The following is a 23,892-nucleotide window of genomic DNA, read 5'->3' as shown; positions in this document are numbered from 1 at the left end:
CATAGTGAATGCTAATAGGAAGGGGGTAGGTGTAGCAGATAAATTTAAAAAAGAACAAGTTAAAAATCACTTAGAAAAGTTAGATGCCTGCAAGTCACCAGGGCCTGATGAAATGCATCCTAGAATACTCAAGGAGCTAATAGAGGAGGTATCTGAGCCTCTAGCTATTATCTTTGGAAAATCATGGGAGACGGGAGAGATTCCAGAAGACTGGAAAAGGGCAAATATAGTGCCCATCTATAAAAAGGGAAATAAAAACAACCCAGGAAACTACAGACCAGTTAGTTTAACTTCTGTACCAGGGAAGATAATGGAGCAAATAATTAAGGAAATCATCTGCAAACACTTGGAAGGTGGTAAGGTGATAGGGAACAGCCAGCATGGATTTGTAAAGAACAAATCATGTCAAACCGATCTGATAGCTTTCTTCGATAGGATAACGAGTCTTGTGGATTAGGGAGAAGCTGTGGATGTGGTATACCTAGACTTTAGTAAGGCATTTGATACGGTCTCGCATAATATTCTTATCGATAAACTAGGCATATATAATTTAGATGAGGCTACTATAAGGTGGATGCATAACTGGCTGGATAACCGTACTCAGAGAGTTGTTATTAATGGTTCCCAATCCTGCTGGAAAGGCATAACGAGTGGGGTTCCGCAGGGGTCTGTTTTGGGACCGGCTCTGTTCAATATCTTCATTAACGACTTAGATATTGGCATAGAAAGTACGCTTATTAAGTTTGCGGATGATACCAAACTGGGAGGGATTGCAACTGCTTTGGAGGACAGGGTCATAATTCAAAATGATCTGGACAAATTGAAGAAATGGTCTGAGTTAAACAGGATGAAGTTTAACAAAGACAAATGCAAAGTGCTCCACTTAGGGAAAAAAAATCAGTTTCACACATACAGAATGGGAAGAGACTGTCTAGGAAGGAGTACGGCAGAAAGGGATCTAGGGGTTATAGTGGACCACAAGCTAAATATGAGTCAACAGTGTGATGCTGTTGCAAAAAAAGCAAACATGATTCTGGGATGTATTAACAGGTGTGTTGTGAGCAAGACACGAGAAGTCATTCTTCCGCTCTACTCTGCTCTGGTTAGGCCTCAGCTGGAGTATTGTGTCCAGTTCTGGGCACCGCATTTCAAGAAAGATGTGGGGAAATTGGAAAGGGTCCAGAGAAGAGCAACAAGAATGATTAAAGGTCTTGAGAACATGACCTATGAAGGAAGGCTGAAAGAATTGGGTTTGTTTAGTTTGGAAAAGAGAAGACTGAGAGGGGACATGATAGCAGTTTTCAGGTATCTAAAAGGGTGTCATAAGGAGGAGGGAGAAAACTTGTTCACCTTAGCCTCTAAGGATAGAACAAGAAGCAATGGGCTTAAACTGCAGCAAGGGAGGTCTAGGTTGGACATCAGGAAAAAGTTCCTAACTGTCAGGGTGGTTAAACACTGGAATAAATTGCCTAGGGAGGTTGTGGAATCTCCATCTCTGGAGATATTTAAGAGTAGGTTAGATAAATGTCTATCAGGGATGGTCTAGACAGTATTTGGTCCTGCCATGCGGGCAGGGGACTGGACTCGATGACCTCTCGAGGTCCCTTCCAGTCCTAGAATCTATGAATCTTCCTCAGGGCTACCACGATGCAGCCACTCTGTAGGCTGCAGGAGCCGTAGGGGTTTACTGCAATGCTGTTCTGTAGAACCGGCAGATTCCTTGGCCACAACTTCCTCATCCCCCCTCACCCCCCCATAAACACTCTGCAGGGAGCCCACCCCCTCAGCATAGTGGGGACTCAGACCCAAATCCTACATCCATCTGCAGTGCAGTTGCATTGGTTCCACTGCATCTGGGGCCTTCCAAAGCTGTGGAGAAGGGGCAGGATTTGCCCTGCAGAAGTGAAACCGCAGGTAAAAACAAGCAGGAGGATCTTGGAACACTGGGCCAGACGCTCAGGTGGTGCAAATCAGCCTATCTACGCTGCTAACAACGGAGCTATGTTGATTTACACCAGCTGAGGAACCGGCCCCAAATGTTCCCTTAACCTAAATATAGATTGGGGCGGGGAGGGGGGTTTGAAGTTAACAAAGCATTAGAAACTGGCAATTTTTGCAAAAAAAAAAAAGTCTCCTCTGAAACAACAGCCTCAGAGAAACACAGTTATTGTCTCGGATCTTATCATGGCAGATGAGGTGGTTTGCCAGCCCCAGCCCACAGCATCGACCTCGCGCAGCTTCTTTTACATCAATGGCTGTCTGAGATAAGCCCGAAATATCTTCTAGCCGAGGCAAGCTGCTGGGTCAGACAAAGCAAGCAAGGCCCCCGCTGCCTCCGTTAGCGGAATGACACACTAGAACCCCGGAGGTTTTGTGCACATCCCACCTGCGGTAACACACATGCTTGCACAGCTCCCCCACCACCCGACTAGGGAAAACCTGCTGCTTATGTCTGTTCTGCTATCTGGCCACAAGTCAGCTTACACAGCAAGTTGCATTATACGGGTCAAATTCAGAGCTGTCATGGAAGTCAATGGAGTTGCACCAGCTTACGTATGGCCCATGCTTCCTCACAGCTGAGGGAGGAGCCGTTTCCCATCACAGGCCCAGCCGTGCGGCTGACTGCTAGGAAACTAGGAGGAGAGGGTGACAAAAGATGCCTTTGTTACCTCCCTTCCTATAGAGCTTTCAGTGCAGCCTTTCCTCTCACTCTGCTCCTCTGGAGACAGACGCAGAGATCCCAGCGCTTACTCATAACTTCTGAGGCTTGGAACTTGTCACACACCTCAAGAGAAACCTCACCCGCACAAACACACTGACAAAGAGGAAAGTTCCTTCTGTCTCACACGTGGTAGCGCTACTGCGAAACAGGGCCGTGCTCAGCGCAGCAGAGGGAAGCATCAGACTTCTGTGCTTTACCAAAGCCACTAGTACGCGCTGAACAGCAGTTCAACCAATTCCATGTGTATTTGTATTTCAGTCGCCTCTTGAAGTCCACCCCATGGTGTTAAGTGCTGTACAAATGTAGAACTAAAGGCAGTCCCTGCCTTGAAGAGCTTACAGTCTAAGACAAGATAGAACAGGTGGACACTGGCAGATAATAGGGCTAAGGAAACAATGTGACTTTTGCGGGGGGAAGAGATTTCCTGAGGTTTCATAATTGTGGAAGAGGGAAATTGAATCGTAATACAGCTGAACCTTGTTAGACCGCACTAGCATCTGGAAGACCAGCTGTGAGTCACCACAGTCACTAACCAGTGCGATAGGGTCCCATAGGGCCTTCTAATTTGGTGAGTGTGGTGGGGGGAGGTAGCAAAAATTCCCCCCTCTGTACCATCATAGAGTTACATTGGTGTAAAAGAATGGAGCACCAGTCCCCTGGTCCGGGGGTGGTGGGTGGGGATCCAGGGAATGGGGAGGGCCAGCTCTGTGGCATGCTTCTCTTTCCCCTGACCCAGCAGAAGCCTCTCCATGGGTTCACCGTGATGATCAGGATCTGTAGGTGGGGAGGGGATGAAACAACTGCTGTCTACATCCTCAAATCTCCCATCACCATCAAGCCTGTCAGCAGACCCATCCTAACTTAACGCTGAGCATTGACTTGCAGGGGTTCCCCTTTCTGCTCCTGTACCCACCTTCATGAGATTGGGCTCTAGGGGCAGCAGCCAGTGGAGGACACCCTCATGCCACAGCTCCATCTGTGACTGTATAGCTGGAGCCCAAGCCCTGGGACCCTCCCACCCTGAAGTGTCCTAGAGCCTGGGCACCAGCCCAAGCCTGGAAGCCTTCACCGCAAGGAAACAGCCCCACAGCCTGAGGCCTGCAAGTCTGAGTAGCTAGCACAGGCCAGCCACGGGTTTTTCTTTGCTGGGTAGACACACCCTCAGTTCTGGAAGACTGCAAGCATTAGCACGTGACCCAGTCAGTCACTCCTGGACCCCAGCCCACTAGATTGCTCCAGTCTTCTTCTGGAAAGCCCAGAGGCTGCTCTTGCATTCTTTGTAGTTTGCCAAACTCGTCCATGCAACGTGTTGCAGGGGTACATCTGTCCTGGCTAAAGGAGCCCAATTCTTACTAGAGAGAAGGTGGCAAGAGAAATATAGAAGAGAGGTGAGAGGAAAAAGGTAGGGGTGAAGTTAACACATCCGAGGACATAGGACTGGAGTTGCAAGAATGTGTGGTTCATGTCTTAGAGTTTTCTCAGGAAAGAGTAATGGGGATGGAGATGTTGCCTGGAGTCCTCTCTTCATCAGATCTTTCAGAGTCAGGAAAGAGGCCCAAGAATATGCTGATAAATTTCTGGGTGCCAGCACATGTTGGTGTCACCCACGGTGGGGGAGGGTGAAGGGGGATGCCCTTTGACAAGATGACTGACTAAAGGCACCAAAGGCACTCCCCAGAAATGGAATGTCCTGACGGGATGGCACCCTTGTCCCATGCAAAGCGGCCAATCAAACTGAACATCCAATTGTCCACATTGCCTGCTATCTCAAAGTGATCCTGGTCTGTTGCTTGAACAATGTGATAAACTCCATCAAAAGCCGCGAGAACTCCCAAGCAACCGTTCTTTAGGCCACACAGCTAACCAGAGTTGATTGCTCTGGGGCTCAGGTAATTCAAACCACTTTGCTACAACCACCTTTGAGTTCAGAAAGATCTGCCTGGCGCTCAACAATTTCGGTTTGAAACCGGGGGTAAGGATCACGATGATTTTTGTGTTTTATGTTGCCGAAGTGGGACTCCATTTCCCCACTTCTCATGTATGTGGTTTGGCAGATGACTAGCACAGGTGAACGCAGAACACTACAGCTTGACAGCACACAAGGTTAGTGGTTGGCTAGGTCTGGTTTGAGAAACGAAATAAGTTTGGTGCCGGTGTTGAAGCCAGCAGCTTGGAGGATGCGTCACAAGTGTGGTTTCCATGGGCAGAGATCACAGGATGGCTTAGTGAAGCCAACGGCAGGTCTGTTTAAAACAAATAGGGAGAAATGCACTTTCACAGAGTGTGTTCAGCCTGGGAAGCTGACAGTTGGGCTCTAGATACGGTAGCTGAATTTAGGAGGTGCTGGACTGCATGAAGGACTAAGGCCCCAGCTGTGTCTTGGACATCTCCCCCACCCTGGAAGTCCCTCTACCCGTGCTAGCTCAAAGCGCCAACAGCTGAATTCGTTTCCTCCATACCCTCCCACCTCCCTTCCTTTCCATTTCTGTCAACAATGCCATCGTCCTCCCTGCCTTGCACCCTCCAAGGTTTGAGACTTTGGTGAACTCTCTTCTCCTCTCCCAACTGGATACTGTCCCTACATCCTGTTGGTAGTCACCAATGTCCATCCATTCCTCTCCATTCACACCACAAACTTCACATCCAGCAGTGACCAGCTCAGACCTCCACTGCTACTTCCTCCTCCAGCCTCCCTGAAGCGCTCTCAGCCTTCTCCAGTTTCCTGTGAAAAGCCCTCTACTTCACGGGAGGCTGTGACCATTCTCTGCCCCTCCTAAAAGCCATCTGGACAGTCGCCTCCTGGGGTACCCTCTTGCAACAGGCTGCAGCATGACAGGTGCCCCTGCCTCAGTTTCCCTTTCTCTGGGAAATGCAAAAGAACATAGTATCTCAGTGTCTAATATGAAGCCTGCCTCTGGCCACAGTGTATTCATACCCACCAGTGCAGTACTCCCCACAAAACTTTGTAGTAGAACCATTTTCCAGTTTCCACAACAAACATACAGCAGGTTATTCCCAAGGCCGGCAAGTCACCCACCCAGGAGTCACAAGCGGTATTTTGTTCTCAGTGCCACTAGCCCCTGAGCCAGAGCCCCACCCTCCCAGCCTGCAAGTCCTACCCTTGCAGTGAAATTATCCTGCTGTGTCAGACAACCCAACACCAGCAGAGCAGTTTCAGGGTGTACAAGGGGGAAATTCTGGGGGGAGATGGACTGGCTCAAATGGAGAGAGGCATTCGAGGGAATTAGAGGGTGCTGTGACATCAGCTGTGAACAGCATTTAGTACAATAGGTAAAAAAATCTGCCTGGGATCGTAAGCTGTTTGGGGCTTTTTGTCCTTTGTTTATGCAGCATCTAGCACACGGGTGAGCAAACTTTTTGGCCCGAGGGCCACATCGGGGTGCGAAACTGTATGCAGGGCCGGGTAGGGAAGGCTGTGCCTCCCCAAACAGCCTGGCCCCCGTCCCCTATCCACCCCGCCCCCTTCCCACCCCCCTCCCCCCAGAACTGCCAACCAATCCAATCCCCCCTGCTCCCTGTCCCCTGACTGCCCCGACCCCTATCCACACCCCTGCCCCTAACCACGCCCCCCTGGGGACCCCACCCCCATCCAACCCCCCTGCTTCCTGTCCTCTGACCGCCCCCCCAGAACCTCTGCCCCATCCAACCACCCCCTGCTTCCTGTCCTCTGACCGCCCCCCCAGAACCTCTGCCCCATCCAACCCCCCCTGCTCCCTGTCCCCTGACTGCCCCCTCGAACTGCTTGCCCCTTTATCCAACCCCCCACCCGCTCCCCGCCCCCTTACCATGCCGCTCAGAGTGGCTGCCGCGCTGCCTGGCAGGAGCAGTGGGCCAGAGCACTGGTGGCACAGCGAGCTGAGGCTGCGAGAGAGGAGGGACAGCAGGGGAGGGGCTGGGGGCTAGTGTCCCTGGCCGGGAGCTCAAGGGCCGGGCAGGATGGTCCCGCAGGCTGGATGGGGCCCACGGGCCATAGTTTGCCCACCTCTGATCTAGCACACTTGTATTGTGACTGGGGCTCCTAGGTTACTGCAATACAAATAAAAAGTTACACCAAACAGAACTGGGCTCATCTACTCTGACAGCTAAAATGTCTGTCCTTTAGTTACTGATGAAATTAAACCAAACTTAGACCAGGGAGAAGGAAGCATGAGGCAGAAAGTCCAGCGCTATCAAGCCAAAGACTCAGTGCTGAATTTTGGAAGCACTCTGCTGAGCTTGTGTCAGTGGAAGTCACATGGCTAGATCCCTGCACAATGGTTGGCAAGTCACAGGTACAGCGTGCGGGCGCTGGGTGGTGGTGGTGTTGGCCTGTGGCATGCTGGAGATCAGACTACATGATCTAGCGGGTCCCTTCTGGCCTTCAATTCTATGATTCCACACTTCTGAGCACAGACGTGAGAGGTGGCTGGGGGTTGAAAGAAGAGATGAAAGCCCTCACACCACGAACGCAACTGCCTTTTCGCTGGAAGAGGAGAGGCCCGAGTTTTTGCGGCAGAAATTTGTGAGTTCCGCTTCCCCTCACCTCATGTATGTGGGTGTGGTAGAGGATTACAGCCGTGCCACCAAGAAATGCATGTGGAGCTGCAGAGCATGGGTTTGAGACGTGAAGGGAGTGGGTTGGTCCTGGCATAGACACCCAGCACTCAGAGGTTGCAGTGTGCGTGTGATGCCTGTCAGTGCCGAACAAGAGCGGAGCAGATGAGCTTTAGAATGAGTTTAAGGACACGGTGATCAGGCACAGATCCAAGGGCACACACACCCCTCCCCCCCCCATATGGGTTTGCTTATAGTTCTGAGGTCCTGAACTAAGTGATCTTGGAAATTTTGATAGCCGAGATCAGTCCTCGCCATGTTTTGTTTATGCTTTCCAGAGGAGTGGTGCTCTGGTAGGGGATGGGTAAGAGCTCCTTTCCTCCTCCTCCCACCTCCTGGCACTAGGCCCCTGTAGCTGTGTCATGCATCTGCTGCTCAAGACCCATTCCTAGCACGTGTATGAATGGGGGGCAAACCGTACTCTTTACTAGTTCTTTCTTTCCCTCTTCTCTCTTTAGAGCAGGGTTCTGTTCTTCCATCCCCTCCCAATAACCCAGAGAAAACCACCCTATTTACCGTCTGTTATCCCTATCAAAAGAGGGCTTGTTTGACTCTTGGGAAGCTAGAATTTGTCTCCATGGAGAGGAACACATTAAACCCCACCATAAAGGGTGAGTAAGTTAATAAACAGACCCAGAGAGAATTCTTCAGATCCTGGGATAAAAACTAGGGTTAGACCCAAGTCAAAGCTCAGACCTGGATCCCAAGTGGGGCTGGGGTATGTGCTTGGGTCTGGGTCCATCTCTAGTTTTAAAGCATCTATCCCACGGTCCATCTTCCAGGCAGGAATTCATAGGTTTGGCTGCAAACGACACAGAATTCTGTGGTTTCACCACTAGATCGGAAAAAGCCGCCTTCAGCTAGAAGTTTTGTTTTGAGTTTGTGTGTTCATTCAGATGCACCACTCATACTGCAACACCGGGGGAGGAGTGCGGCCCTCACATCCTCTCAGACAAAAGGCCAACAAGCCTCTCCGCAGCGAGACCTTGCTCGCCCCCGCCAGCCCCTCGCTGAGTGGGCAGGCTATGCACAGCTCTCGCTCCCCTGCTCTTGGGCCTGGGTCAACCATCGCTGTTGCCACTGATCGGCCCTGTTGCTGGCAGCTCAGCAGGGGGGTCACAGACGCCGAACTGCCCTGCTCACTGTCCCCTTGGGCAGGGAAGGAGGTGCACTGCCCCAGCAGCTTGGGGAAAGGGAGGGAGGATTCTGTTCTTACCAGCACTAAATTCACTGACGTGACTGTGTTAAATGCCCACTTGATTTGCAACTCTCAGACAGCTGCAGCAAGAGCCGCGTCACCCTTATCACAGGGGCTGCCCGGGGCTATAATCTGGTTCAGATTGCACACCGGTGCCCATATCTGGTCTCTTGGCCATGTCTATGGGCTGGTCTACACTGGCGGGAGAGGGGGAATTGATCTAAGATACGCAACTTCAGCTACGCAAATAGATCGAATTACCTGGGGTCCACACGGCGCGGGATCGACGGCCGCGGCTCCCCCGTCGACTGCGCTACTGCCGCTCGCTCTGGTGGAGTTCCGAAGTCGACGGCGAGCGCGTTCGGGGATCGATATATCGTGTCTTAACGAGACGCGATATATCGATCCCGGATAAATCGATTGCTACCTGCCGATACGGCGGGTAGTGAAGACGTACCCTATGTTAGGGGAGTTTAGAAAGAGGCTCCTGGTGCAGCTGCACTGGCAGTAGGCTCCCAGCAGGAGCTCTCGTGTAGACGAGGCTTTAGCAGCCTGTTTGCCACCGTGGCAATCCCAGTGTGCACAGGGCGAGAGGGGTTTTAATGGTAATTCAGCACTGAGCTCTTATACGACTTATCGGTAGATCTCAAAACGCTTTACAAAAGGAAGTCTGTATTACAGCTGATAAGGAATTAAAAAAAAGTCATTCGAAAATGCTAATTTGTTGAAGTCAAAACGGTTAAGGGCTAGTTTTAACTAATTTCTTATTTCAAAAGGAAAATGGGGAAAAAGGTTTAAAAGTCCTCAAACCATCCCGCTCTGACATTTCCAAAATGAAAAATTCTGTTTTTTCCATTCAAAATGATTTTCCATTTAGAAATTTAAACTAATTATTGTAAAGTGTTCAAATAAATCCAAACAAGATGTTTTGATTTACCTCAATTGATTGGTTTTGGGGGTGGGGCAGAGAATGCCAGTTTGCTAACATTTGAGATGGACTTTTCATATTGATTTGGGAAAGGAAAAGTTTTTTTCAAGTTTCAATTTTTTTCCCCAGAACAGGAAAACTGTTTGTCAGTATCATTATGCCCATTTTACAGATGAGAAAAATAGAGGCACAGAGAGGTGAAGTGACTTGTCCAAGGTTGTGTAGCAGGCCACTGGCAGAAGTGGGAATACAACCCAGGTCTGCTGTGTCCCAATCCAGTGCTCTACCCACTAGCCCACACTGCCTCCCATGTTATGTGCTCAGCATGAAGTTATGACGGCCAGCTACCACAGATTCTTGAACGGGGGAGGAAGTGCTGCCGCACCTCCTGGCTTGACATGGTTTCCATTATATAAAGTGTTTACATTTTGGCACAATGGCTTTTAGCACCCCACTATAAAAACTGTTCCAGCATCCCTGCCAGCTACCATGTACTAAAACTATAAAGTCGCTCTATACCAGTGTTTTAAAACCATGTTAGTTAAAATGTTTAAAACGATCCCATTTATCCCAGCAGGGCCCGGCTCTGAAGTTGAAACCATGCTAGCAAGAAGCTTGTAATACAGCTGTGAGTTACTGTTCGAGACCTCCGCTCCCCTTGTGGCACCACGCTGGGTAGCCAGCTTTACAAAACAGTTCAGCATGTTGAATGCTGAGCAATTCTGAAAATAAAGGGAATGGCGGGGGAGGGGATAAAAATGCTGAAGTGAACCAACAATCCCTTATCTGTTTAGCAGAGCCCTGTCACCAATGGTCTAGTCCTGTGACGGAGACAGCCTGTCCCTGGGATCTTTGGATTGTTAGTGATTGCTGGTAAAGCTCAGTGAAAAGATCATTGCATCTCCCTAGGCAGGTTGGTGGACAGATGCTGTAATGGAATACTAAACTGCATTGTACTGTTCAGCCACTAGGTGGCATTGTGTAAAATACAGTAACTCCTCACTTAACGGTTGTAGTTCTGTTCCTGAAAAATGCGACTTTAAGCGACACGATGTAAAGCGAATCCAATTTCCCCATAAGAATTAATGCAAATGGGGGGAGGGGTTAGGTTCCAGGGAAATTTTTTTCACCAGACAAAAGACTATATCTATATCTATACACACACACACACACACACACACACACACAGTATAAATTTTAAACAAATAATGTAATACTGTACACAGCAATGATGATTGTGAAGCTTGGTTGTGGTGGTAGAGTCAAAGGGTGGGATATTTCCCAGGGAATGCCTTACTGCTAAATGATGAACTAGCACTCGCCTGAACCCTCAAGGGTTAACACACTGTTGTTAATGTAACCTCACACTCTACAAGGCAGCAGGAATGGAGGGAGGGGAGACCGCATGGCAGACAGAGACAGAGACACACACACCGTGTGTGAGAGAGTGACCCGCATTGCCCCTTTAAGTACGCTGACCCCACTCTAAGTACATTGCCTTTTTAAGTAGATCAGCAAGCTGAAACAGCAGCTGCTGATAGCAAGCTCCCTCCCGTGTCCCCCCCTGATCTCTGGAGATGGGATAAGTGGTGTGCCGGAGCAGGGGAGGGGGACACCCTGACATTAGCTCCCTTCTCCCCCCCCCCCCCCCCGCACAGCAAGCAGGAGGCTCCCAGAGGCAGCTCCAAGGCAGAGGGCAGGAGCAGCACATGGCAGTGTGGGGAGGGACAGCGGCAATTGCTAGCCTGCTGGGCGGCTGCTGCACAGGGAACTTAGGGGAGCAGGGAGCTGATGGGGGGCTGCCAGTCCACCCTGGTTCCAAGCCCCCACCAGCGAGCTCCAACAGGCTGCTCTTCCTGCAAGCAGTGGACAAAGCAGGCGGCTGCCAAACATTATAAGGGAGCATTGCGCAACTTTAAACGAGCACGTTCTCTAATTGATCAGCAACGTAACAACGTTAACCGGGACGACTTTAAGCGCGGAGTTACTGTATCTTAAACACACCTCAGCCATACCTGGCAGAGCATTAAAGGGTCTTATGATGAATAAATCTGGCGTGTATAAGCAAGCTCTGTGACCAGTCCTGATCTGCTCCAAGAATACATGACGCACTCTGCTATCCTGTTTCTGAGTCACTGTTAGCCAAATGCAAAGGGGAAGTTAACAATAGAAGGGGCTCCCCAGCTCTGATCTCCATCCCATTGTTATCTTTCAGGCTGCCGCGTGCCTCCATCATTGCATTGGCTCATGCTCCCAGAGGTAGGATCTGATCACTACGATAAAAGCCAGTGAGTTACTGCACAAAAATGCCCAAAGGTTCTATGAAGGGCAACAGGAAGCTAAAGGCCTGACTCCATCAAAACAAACAACCCTGCTGTGCAAATAAATCGCCCGATTCTCATGTCGCTGCGGCTGGGCCTTCACAAGTCTCTGTCTGAAGAGTTTCCCATGAATGTTCTGAGCAGGACTGTGAGACACCCGCAAAACTATGAGTGGCTATCCGCACTGTGTCTCTACCACCGTCCCACTGCTGTGGCTGTGAGTGTTGACACACCGCTCTGAGCAGCCAGGCTGGCGAGAAGCTTTTCATCAGAAAGACTCACAAACAATGTTACAATGTGTGAATGTGGTAGCGACATGTTGTGTGGTTACAGCTTCTAGGAAAGCAGCTACTCAGCTATTGTCTCTCTAGACGCAGTCCACTTTGTGCTTGCTAGTGTGAATTCTTAGTCCCCAGAGTGTGCTCAGAGAGCAGGTGCTGTAAATGCGAGGAGGATACGCTATATTCCTCGTATGTAACAAAGAGGCTGACTCTCTGCTTTGAGCGCACAGCTTAAGCTTAGGCGTAGCTACGCCTAGGTCAACCTAGCTACATGACTCAGGGCTGTGGAAAATGTTGTCCCTGGTGCAACGTAATTTGGTTGGCCTCGCCACCAGTGTAGACACAGCTAGGTCAGTGGAAGAATTCTGACCTAGATTAACTACATCGATGAAAAACCCCTTCTCTGTCAATGTAGGAAGCATCTACACTATGGCACTCCAGCGCACAGCTGTGCCGCTGCCGTGTAGACAGGGTTACAGCTCTAGTGCACAGGCGAGCACCATGAGACGTGTGTGGAAGACAAACATGTTTTAACATTCATAGTGCAGTTGCCTCTAGAAGCCTGCCAGGTTAGGCCCTTCTGTGCAGCACCTAGCACAAAACACATAGCCCCTCCAGAGCTGTCCCATTACTTAGATGGTGACATTCTATAGCATCTGTCATCCAAGGCTCCCAAAACTCTTTACAGAGATTAATTAAGCCTCTTGGAGTTGGTAGAAGGGGGTTATTCTTTCCTAATAGGGAAACTGAGGCACAGAGAGGGTCAGATCAACATTTTAACTGGTTTGTCTAAAGCTAGGTACCGAACCCCATCTGTAGACTCCTAAATAGCTTGATTTGCAAAGGTGCTGAGCAGCTGTCGCTCCACGGTCTGGCTAGCATATTAGACCTGGGTATAGCACGGGGGTCTCATGGTTCAGTGACCCTTCCTGGCCAGCTCCTCAAGGAGCAACACCTAGCCCTTCACAGCTGGATAGAGGGCGGCTTCTGGAGCCTACCAGAAGCGATACCTGGTTCTCCAGCCTCTGCTTAAGCTTTTCAGAGCCGCCACTCAGAGCGAGTGATGGAGCCTCAAAGCCAGATCCTGCCCTCAGATACCTGCCTGGGGCTCACTATGGCCAAACATTCTCCATGTCTTTAATAAGAAGATATACAATGCCCTAAGAGCACAGTATTTCCCATGAAGCCTCCCCTTTCAGTGCAGCCTAGTTATCTTCCAACAGGAGGAAGGCTCCCTAGCAGAGAAAAGCAACGCCCAACACAGACACCATTATTCACTACTTGTACTGCAGTAGCCTGTAGAGGCGCGGATCAGGACCCCATTGTGCTAGGTGCTGTACACACACAAGTCCCTGCCCCAAGAACTTACCATTCAGGTGACGGTTGCACACATTGATACACATCAGCCCTGGGTTAGTATCCAGGCTCTACAAGGGAAATTTGACAAGCCAGATTTTGAGATTTAAGGAGAAATCCTCTCCCCAGAATTCCCCTGGACCTGTGAGACCGAGAATTGGGTCCTCCCCAATCCATATACCTGTTCGCTGGTCCCAGAGTGCTCCCCAAAATACAGTTCCTGTGATCAAAAGTGCTTTCTCCTTCCAGCCCGGTCTGCTCCTTTTGTGCCCTCCTACATCCCCAAGAGAACAATTCCAGAGAGATTTGCTCCCCAGCGACCCAGGCAGGGATGAGCAGCTGTTGTCCAGAGCTGTGATGACCATTTAAGCACACCCTCTGGCATAGCTGGAGAGGAAGGTTAGCACCTCTGAGTGGTCCTGCAGAGAAGAGACACAGGCACTTCCCGTGTGGCAAGTGGCTCAAGGCACACAGGTTAGAGTAGGGTTACCATATTTAAAAAATAAAAAAACAGGACACTCCACGGGTCCTGGCCCCGCCCCTTTCCCACCCCTTGGCCCCGCCCCGACTCCACCCCTTTCCCCCAACTCCACCCATTCCCCAAAGTCCCCGCCCTAACTCCCCCTCCTCCCTCCCAGCCACACAAAAAGGGCTGCCCGAGCGCTACCGGCTTCACAATTTGCCGGGCAGCCTCCAGACCCTGCGCCCCTGGCCGGCGCTTCCCCAGCGCAGCTGGAGCCCGGGAGGGGAAGCGCCCCCGGCCGGGCATTTCCCCTCCCGGGCTCCGGCTGCTGTGCTCCTCCCCTGACTCTTTGGCTCTGTTTAAGAGCCGAGCTGCCCGAGCGCTACCGGCTTCGGGCAGCCCCCATGCTTCCGGACCCTGCGCCGTCGGAGCCCGGGAGGGGAAGTGTCCGGCCGGCGGCTCAGGGTCCGGAAGCATGGGGGCTGCCCGAAGCCGGTAGAGTCAGGGGAGGAGCACAGCAGCCGCAGGAGGAGAAGTGCCGGGCCGGCAGTATTTTTCCCGGACATGTTCGGCTTTTTGGCAATTCCCCCCAGCCGGGGGTTTGATTACCAAAAAGCCGGACAGGTCTGGGAAAAAAATGGACGTATGGTAACCCTAGGTTAGATCCCCTGACAGAGGCTGGTACTTCTGACCAGATCCTCCCCGGCTGTGAGTCAGGGTAGCCCCACTGACTTTAATAGGGGTATGCAAATTTATACCAGCTGAGCATCCAACCCTCGGAGAAGGCCAGCGAGTGCCTGTGGGCAGACAGGCTGACACCTTTCAGCTGCTTTCCTCCCTGCCAACCACAAGTTGCTTTCAAATGCTGATTAGTCAGACAGGGATTGAACCAAGTATACCCTGTGCCCTTGCACTTCCCTAGGAGTACGGGGGGGCTCAGCCCCTCTCAGGGTTAGGTCCTTATTGCCCCCCATCCTCAGTACTGACCATCCTGGGGTTGCTTTCTGGCTAGGGTGACCAGATGTCCCGATTTTATAGGGATAGTCCCGATTTTTGGGTCTTTTTCTTATATAGGCTCCTATTACCCCTCACCCCCGTACCGATTTTTCACATTTGCTGTCTGGTCACCCTATTTCTGGCTCTCCTCCAGCAGCGCAGTCTCAGGAGGCCTCTGTCTTGACTGGCTACCCATCCAAAAAGGGAACCACACGATTTTGCAGCGGCCGGTTGTGAGCAGTTGGGAGAGTTCCTCGTCCCTGCAAAAGCAGCCCAACAACCACCATGCTTCGCTCTCATAGACAATAAGTAACAGCCTCCCACCACCCCCACGGTGCAACGTAGACAGGTCTCCAAGCAGATTCTTTTGAAGTGGTACAGCTTCTGTAGATTCTCCCCCCCCCCGAGTTCTGCTGCCATCTCACGCAGCAAAGAGACCAACGCAATTTCAGGTTACACACACAGTAGTGCCCCATCTCTCGAGACAGCCTAGAGCCATTCCTACACGGAGCCCCTCCTGGAGCACCCAAAGCACAGTAGTGTCCACTCGCTCGTCCCTCCGATGTGACTCTGTGTCCCACCTCAGGACTTGGGCTTTGTGCTCAGCTCGCTGCTGCCACATTAATCTGTGTGCAGGGTCTGTCATGCTGTCTGGAGTGGCTCACCCCCCTGGGTGCCAACCTCAGGGCAGACTGTCAAGAAACACAGCACCAACCCCAAACTGGGTCTGTGTTCTGTACTTAGATTTCACCAACCAAGTAACATGCATGAACTTCTCAGGCACTATAACTGTCTTAATAGGGGACCACAGACCGTTCCTTTGGGTACTCTGATCTATCTTGCCACCCAGGCAAGCCTGCCTCTGTGATAGATGGTCCCTTACAACAACAACAACAACAAAATCACAACAATATTCAGGTTACACCCAGTCCCAAAGAACCAGTCACTTACCCCGGGTCAATAGACAATGCTAGTAGCCAATACTATAATGAACTAACTAAAGGGTTATTAACTAAGAAAAGAAACTTATCTACAAGGCTAAATCAGGCAAACACACACACACTAGACACAGTCTTGGGTTTCAATAGATGATAGGAGCTGCTATTATATTCAAGCTTTGTGTGTCCTTTGGGGTTAACCCACGCAGAGCAGCTGGGGATCCCTTGCTTATGCTCAGAAAGCTTTGCCCCTCAGAGTGCAAGCAGCATCGAGATAACAATTTCTCTTAATGGGCATTTTTATAGATTCATAGATTCTAGGACTGGAAGGGACCTCGAGAGGTCATCCAGTCCAGTCCCCTGCCCTCATGGCAGGACCAAATACTGTCTAGACCATCCCTGATAGATATTTATCTAACCTACTCTTAAATATCTCCAGAGATGGAGATTCCACAACCTCCCTAGGCAATTTTTATTCCCTTCTCTCAGCATTCAAGCTACGATGGGATGAGGGAAAGTACACCTACCTCTTCAGGGGTGTGGGAGAAGCAATCAACAACAAGTATTTGATGTCTCTAGACTTTCTTTTGTTGGGGAGGAAATAACACCTCTTCTGGTGAAGAAGCAAATGCTTAGAATCATAGAATCTCAGGGTTGGAAGGGACCTCAGGAAGTATCTAGTCCAACCCCCTGCTCAAAGCAGGACCAATCCCCAGACAAATTTTTGCCCCAGATCCCTAAATGGCCCCCTCAAGGATTGAACTCTCAACCCCTTGGCCATGCTTCTCCCCAACTGTGGGGGCTTTACAGTCTTAGCAAACATTTTGAGAGTTACAGAGCTCGCTCACTTTCCCCGCTGCAGCCCTGGGGCCGAAGGAGCTCTGTGACCCCGCCACAGCCAAGTACTTGGGGATACATTTATTCAGATGGCTCCAAGCGCATGGATTTTGGTTGAAATGGTGAGTCTACTGCAGTTTATTTCTATGCATATGATGTATGTGCTTTTATTGATATGGTTTAATGTGTATAACATGTTTAATTTACCCCTCCAAAATCAGTCAAGTTTAATCTCCCGTGCATGCCCCTGAAGTGAGGTTAATACATGCAGCATCCTACAAGCGTTCCATCCACTCTAAACACATTCTTATAACCAACATCTATTGTAACAATACTAATACACAGGTAAGCCGACTCCTTTCCAGTCATGCATTTGTCAGTGAGGCCTGGGGCCTTGGCCAGGTGAATAAATATACAGCTGCTATTACCTCTGGGACATTGCAAGTTAAAACCGATCCCTAAGTGGCCCCCTCAAGGATTGAACTCACAACCCTAGGTTTAGCAGGCCAGTGCTCAAACCACTGAGCTATCCCTCCCCCCTAACAGGGTTATAACTGGTAAAAGGCAAAGGCAGGGGAATCAAGAGGAACAGGGTAACCACCCCAACAATAGTCAGGGGCCACCAATGCCAGCAGTGACCAGGAGGCAGATGGCAAACCCATGGATAGCCAGCACAGAGCTACCAAGACCCACAACAGCCAGGATGAGGGTCATGACCAGCATGAAGCCACTGAGCCGAGAAACAACTAGGAAGGGACCAGCAATCCTAGCAACAACCAAAAGGGCACCATTGATCCCAGCAGTGGGTATCAGGGAACCAGTGAGATCAGGATTGGGCCATCCAGACCAATGATAAGAACATAAAAATGGCCCTACTGGGGCAGGCCAATGGTCCATCAAGCCCAGCATCCTGTCTTCCGACAGCGGCCAGTGCCAGGTGCTTCAGAGAGAACTGATAATCGTCAAGTGACCCATCCTGTGTCGCCCATTCCCAGCTTCTGGCAATCACAGGCTAGGGACACCCAGGGCGTGGAGTTGCATCCCTGACCATCTTGGCTAACAGCCTCCATGAACTTATCTAATTCTTTTTTAGCAGATCCTTGGTGAGACATCCTACCTCCCCATTGGCCATAGCTCTCTGGTCATGAGTCCGGCTCATTCTGTCATCCTCATGGTCTTCCATCTCTAAGTTTGCTGTGGCCCCCATTGGTGCCCACCCTACCAAGTCGGGGTGCTAGCATGGGAGCCAAAGATCCTTTCTTCAGGAATGGCAATATACAAAAATCTGTAGGAGAACCTCCCTGGCCACACAATAGCAGATGTAAAGGTAGCCATCTTACAGCAAAAAAACTTCAGGACCAGACTCCAAAGAGAAACTGCTGAGCTCCAGTTCATTTGCAAATTTGACACCATCAGATCAGGAATAAACAAAGACTGTGAATGGCTATCCAACTACAGAAGCAGTTTCTCCTCCCTTGGTGTTCACACCTCAACTGCTAGCAGAGCACCTCACCCTCCCTGATTGAACTAACCTCGTTAGCTCCATACTGATTTATACCTGCCTCTGGAAATTTCCATTTCTTGCATCTGAAGAAGTGAGGTTCTTACCCACGAAAGCTTATGCTCCCAATACTTCTGCTAGTCTTAAAGGTGCCACAGGACCCTCTGTTGCTCATTCAATACCATGGTGATAACACAATACAAGAACCTAAGACACAGTCCAGTCCAAGCCCACAGTTATCCAAGCAGCACTTGGGAGAAAAGCTTTCTGTTAAACTTTCAGTATCTCCACCACTTCAGTTAGAGAACAGAAGGCTCCCGCTTGTGTTGGATCTTTAACAATCGAGAGAAACCCCCCAATCAAGTTAACGTAACCCACATTAAATCAGTGTTGGCCATCATCCCCCTCGGTCGGGGAGAGCAGATACAGCGTTTTTTGAGTCAGCTGCTGCCTCCAGTCTTGCAGACACCCAGGAGCGAGGTCATATTTCACAAAGATTTTTCTTCCGACTGTTTGTCAGGTGTTAACACATAGCAAGAAAATGTTTAAACAGGCTGAAAAATAATCTGTTCCCTTCCCAACAAATCTGGTTCCTCTGACAACATAGATGCTACCAGCTTCCTAGTAGCCCATAGAGTCTTCCCAGATAGACAAGATAAACTAAATAGAAGCATTTCAGGCTCTCTTTAGCCATGATAAAGCAGCAATAAAGGTACAAACATAGTTAGTGTCTCCTGCAGGTCATCTTACAAAGGATAAAGGGGAAAATACCCTAAATTGCAAGGATATCACCCAAGAGCCACTGGGCTTCAAAAATCTTACAGTTCTAAGTCACCAGAGCCCCAGTCCTCTGCTGGTCAGACTTAAGGCTCCCAAGCTGAGCTAAGGCCATTAGTTTCCCTCTAAAAGTTCATGACTGGAAGGAAAAGAACCCTCAAGGAAGTCACCTTCATGGCCCAGAGAAGAAGCAGGGTCCTCAGCTCCATCACATCACCCACTGGCAAGAGAATGCTTTCATCCGGGAGGGGCCAGTTCTAAGAGAAACATTTTTAACAGGTAACGACACAACGTGAACAGATTTGAGGGGTGGCTCTAGGTCCCTTAAATTTAACACACTCTGAGGTGCAGCCACTCTCATAAAGGTCCAGTCACTGTGTCCTCACAACCAGATCGGCCAAGTTATTTAGGGGCATAACACTCATTGATTTCAATGGGAGTTGGTTATCTCAGTCAGGGCCGGCCAACAACATTTTGGCACCTGAGGCAGGGAGCTCAAATGACGCCCCCATGCCCAGGGCCGGCTCCAGGCACCAGCTTAACAAGCAGGTGCTTGGGGCGGCCAAGGGAGAGGGGCGGCACCTGCGGCAATTCGGGGGCGGCAGGTCCCTCACTCCCTCTAGGAGTGCCACCGCTGATCGCGGCTTTTTTTTTTTTCCCCAATTGCCGCCGCTGATCACGGCTTCATTTTTTTTGCTTGGGGCGGCAGAAATGCTGGAGCCGGCCCTGCCCAAGCCCCCTCGCTTGGGCCAAAACTTTGAAAGGTCTCAGTTCTGCCTTCTTCCTGTTCTACTCCTCTCATGGCACTGCTCTGCTCCCTACCCCAATAAAGGAGAACTAACAACTTAAAATGCCTTGTTCCAAAATTTTAAGTAACATTTAACTTTCAAATGCCTGAACAGCAAATGTAACTTTTCTTGTCTGCATAGTAAACACTGGCATTTTTATCTGTTTGAGTAATCAAAGTGGTGCTTTCCGTGCCTTCTTGGTTGCAAAGATTTGAACTGCTTCCTGAAGGTCCAGAGTCTGGGCCAGCTCATGCTCTATTGAGATGGTTGCAAGGCCAAACAGCCTCTCCTGTGTCATCGTGGAGCGTAGATGTGTTTTTATTGACTTCAGCTTGGGGAAGCTGCGTTCTCCACTGGCAACTGTTACAGGAAGTGTTAGAAGTATGAGCAGAGCAACAAAAGCATTTGGAAAGAGGGTGGTCATCTTATTTGTGCATATATATTCCAGAACAGCCTTTGGAGTTGATCCTGCTGAAATGTGTCTTGAAAGGGCTTTCAGTTTCATCACCTAAATCACTCGCATCAATATCATGCATGTCATCATGTGTCAACACTCTCTCTAGTGCCCTGCATTGCTGGTGTTGGTCTTCTTCAGGTACAGTGAGGAGTTTTGGAATATCATACAACATCCCAAATATACTGCTGTGTTCCTTGAGCTGCATAAAACGTTCTTCAACTGACTGTATTGCACAATCTAGCACCTGGTTAAAGAATTCAACTTTGAATTGTTGTTTGGGGTCTCTTATGGGATTATCCCGTGCCTTATAATCAAAATGTCTTCTTCTTCAGTGACTCTTGTATTCTTGAATGGGTGGAAAAATAGTTTCAGTGTGAAGTTCCTCTGCCAACTTCTGTGCATTCTTCAGAATGTTTTGAAATCCCTCGTCTGACCGGTAAGACTGTAGGTATGACTTTGCTTTGGCAGTTGTTCCATTGATCCAGATATATCAAGGTCAACACCTTGGAGTCTCTTGCTTACAACATTTATTTCAAACAGTATGTCATGCCACAACACTAATGTAACCCTTCTGCCCATCTAAGTTGGCAGCAACAAGGGCCGGGTTCTGTATCTAGGGGTTCCGTTTCAATAACGCAGTGCAAAACCGGCTCGAGCCCCCACCCAGTGACCTGGGACAATTACATACCACCCCCTGAGTGCCTCTAAGAGGCAATACTTCCCCTCTCGCAAGCACAGAGTCTGAGTGTGACAGAAAATGTTTAATAACATGAGGTAAACGACATCAGCATTAAATTGGAAAAACACCACAAACAGTATTCATAACACAAACCATGAGCAAAAAAACCCACCCCAGCAAATTGGGCTGTGTCCTTTCCCTTTGGGTTCTTGAATCCAGCAACCCAAAAATCACCCAGAGTCCCCAAAGTCCAACACCCCCACAGTCTCTTGGGTCCAGCAATCACCCAAAGTCTCAAAAGTCCAATAGACCCCAAAGTCTCTGTCCCTGGTCAGTGCAGCCCCAGAGTAAAAGGCGGGGGCACGCAGGGTGTTAAGGGGCACCTTACGTGATCCGAGGCCGGCCGTCTCTCCGTGGGTTTCCGCCGCAGCCTTCACCACAAGCCAGTCCACTTCCTGCCGTCCCACAAACTGCTCCGCTCTACAAGCTGCTCCGCTCACCGACCTGTGAGCCGCTCCAGCCATCCCCGCAAACAGCTCCGCTCGCCGTTCCTTAGGCTGCTCCAACCGGCCCCGCACCGCTCGCTGCTCCTCCAGTCGTCCCCACAAATCGCTCCACCAGCTGCTTAGCAATATAGCTTCAGGCTCCCCCACTAGTTAACACAGCACTCAGTGATCTCAGCTCTTAAGAACTTTAGCTCTTTTGTGATTTCAGCTCTTGGCAATTTCAGCTCATAGTAGGGGAGCCCCAGTGCTAGTGCACCATTGGCCCAAAGTGAATTCAGCTCAGCAGCCTGTAACCAGACTCCTAATGGAATCAAAATTAGACATTCAACAGTGGAGTGCAATCGGTGTGTCAAGCCCTCAGAGAGGGCCAATACCATCAGATACAAATACCTGTCCCCATTGTCTCTCTACTCACTGGGTTTTGTAACCCATGCCCCTTGTCAAGCAAGTGCTACTTAGGTAATGGTGAAGGACTCACTCAGTCCTTCTGTCATACAACAGTTCCACTGGCCTTGATTCACAGAATCAGGGTAACAAAACTTTATTCTTCCTGCCCCAATAACAGAGAAAACTGGGGATCCCACACCAGCCAAAGTAACCACTTTGAGTTGCTGTTGTTTCATGCCAGGCGAGTGGGTGTGCCTATGCAAACAAGATCAGCCCCTGGAGTTCTTTTCCACACTCGCCATAATTCACCACCAGATGTCAGGGTAGAGCTCATCCTGACTCTGCTTACACTAAGCCACACAGAAATTGGAAGTTCTGTATGTTTCTTGGTGATTCCATTTCCCTCTGCCACTGTTCTCCCATGAACAGTTCCTGTCATAGCACATTATCCTCCATACTGGCAACTATGGCATCATCTATCGTCCCAATGTGGTGTTTGATAGGCTTTATCGCCTCCGCTCGACTTTCCCATCGTGTGGCACTCAGTGGTTTCAGTGTCAGAGAGGATGTTCCCAGATGTTGCTTCAAAATTTGCCATTGATGATTTGATACAGAGAAAAATACATAGATGCTTTGAATTACATTAACAAATTCAGCAGCCTCACTAGAAGCTGATGCTGTATCACTGACCACCAAGTTCAATGAATGAGAACTGTATGGGGAAAAAAAGCTCGAAGGTTTAACTCTCGGATCCGTGTCTGCACTCCTCTGTTCTTTCCACTCATGTTGGCACCATTATCGTAGCCCTGACCTCTCATGTCAGCTATTGCAATTCCCGTATCTTCCAGCTTTTTAAGAAGCACATTTGTCATACCAGCTCCTGTAATATCCTCAATGTCAATAAATTCTAGAAAATGCTCTCTGACAGTCACCATTGCAGGGACATTTTCACTAGGTTCTGTTGTTGTTACAAAATGCACCATTAAAGTCATTTGTTCCTTATGGCTGATGTCATATCTTGCTGACTTCAGATCTGCCACAATCTTCTGTTTGACTTTTCTTGCCAGTAGCTGTGTGATCTCATTTTGAATTGTTTTTCCTAGGTGGTGGTGTGTGGACATTTCTTGGGTGGTGACTCTTCTTAGATGCTCCTGGAGTACAGCATCAAACTCAGCCATCAGCTCCAGAATTTTAAGGAAGTTTCCATTGTTTGGCACATACAGCTGATCTGAAGTGCCACACAGTGCTAGGTTTTGGGTAGCAAGCATTCTCACAATGGTAATGAGCCTTTTCAGAACATTTTGCCAGTAAAGAGACTCTGATGGAATCTTCTCTTGATGCTGATCATTTATGGTGGCCTTTAACCTTAGTCTCATCTCAAGCTCTTTCCACCTATGGAATGCTCTCTGGTGATTTGCTGCCTTCTCATGGCATGCCAAATTTCTAGCCAGATTTTTCCAGTCCTTTGTTTCTGTAGAACCCAATGTGGCTGGAACATTAGACTGGAAGAGTTTGCAACAAAAACAGTATGCAGCATTCTGGGTTTTTGAGTACATAAGCCATGGCCTCTCCACTTTGTCACCATTGGGGATTTCACACCAGTAATGTGTTGGATGGAAACTTCTATTTTCATTGTCTTTGAGGAACATGAAGTTTTTCACTTGCTGTGGCCCAGGCAGTACAAGGAAGTCCCTCGGGTTACTGGTCAAGTGGGTCCATGGTCCTGGATCATCTAGCCTTAAGGAACTAAACTCAGCAGCAGCTGTTTCTTGCACCTCCACCTAGGGTGACCAGATGTCCCGATTTTATAGGGACAGTCCCGATTTTTGGGTCTTTTTCTTCTATGGGCTCCTATTACCTCCCACCCCCTGTCCTGATTTTTCACACTAGCTGTCTGGTCACCCTACCTCCACCACACTCTTCTCTGATCTACACTTTTCTTCAGGAATGTGCCTGGTTACATCCATTTGAGATGGAGATATGGATGCTGCAGTAGCTGCCAGGTCCCCTGCACTCTGACTAACTGGAAGATCAGGCATCTCCTCACCACTCACATCCTCACTGGGGCCGGAAGGTTCCCCATGAACATTTGTGTCTGTGCATCTCAGGAGAGCTCCTTCCTGCTTAGATAGAAAAGCTTCCT

The sequence above is a fragment of the Chrysemys picta genome, chromosome 14 (assembly GCF_011386835.1).
Source record: "Chrysemys picta bellii isolate R12L10 chromosome 14, ASM1138683v2, whole genome shotgun sequence".
In the NCBI taxonomy this organism is placed as follows: domain Eukaryota; kingdom Metazoa; phylum Chordata; order Testudines; family Emydidae; genus Chrysemys; species Chrysemys picta.
This window is presented reverse-complemented; position numbering follows the sequence as displayed.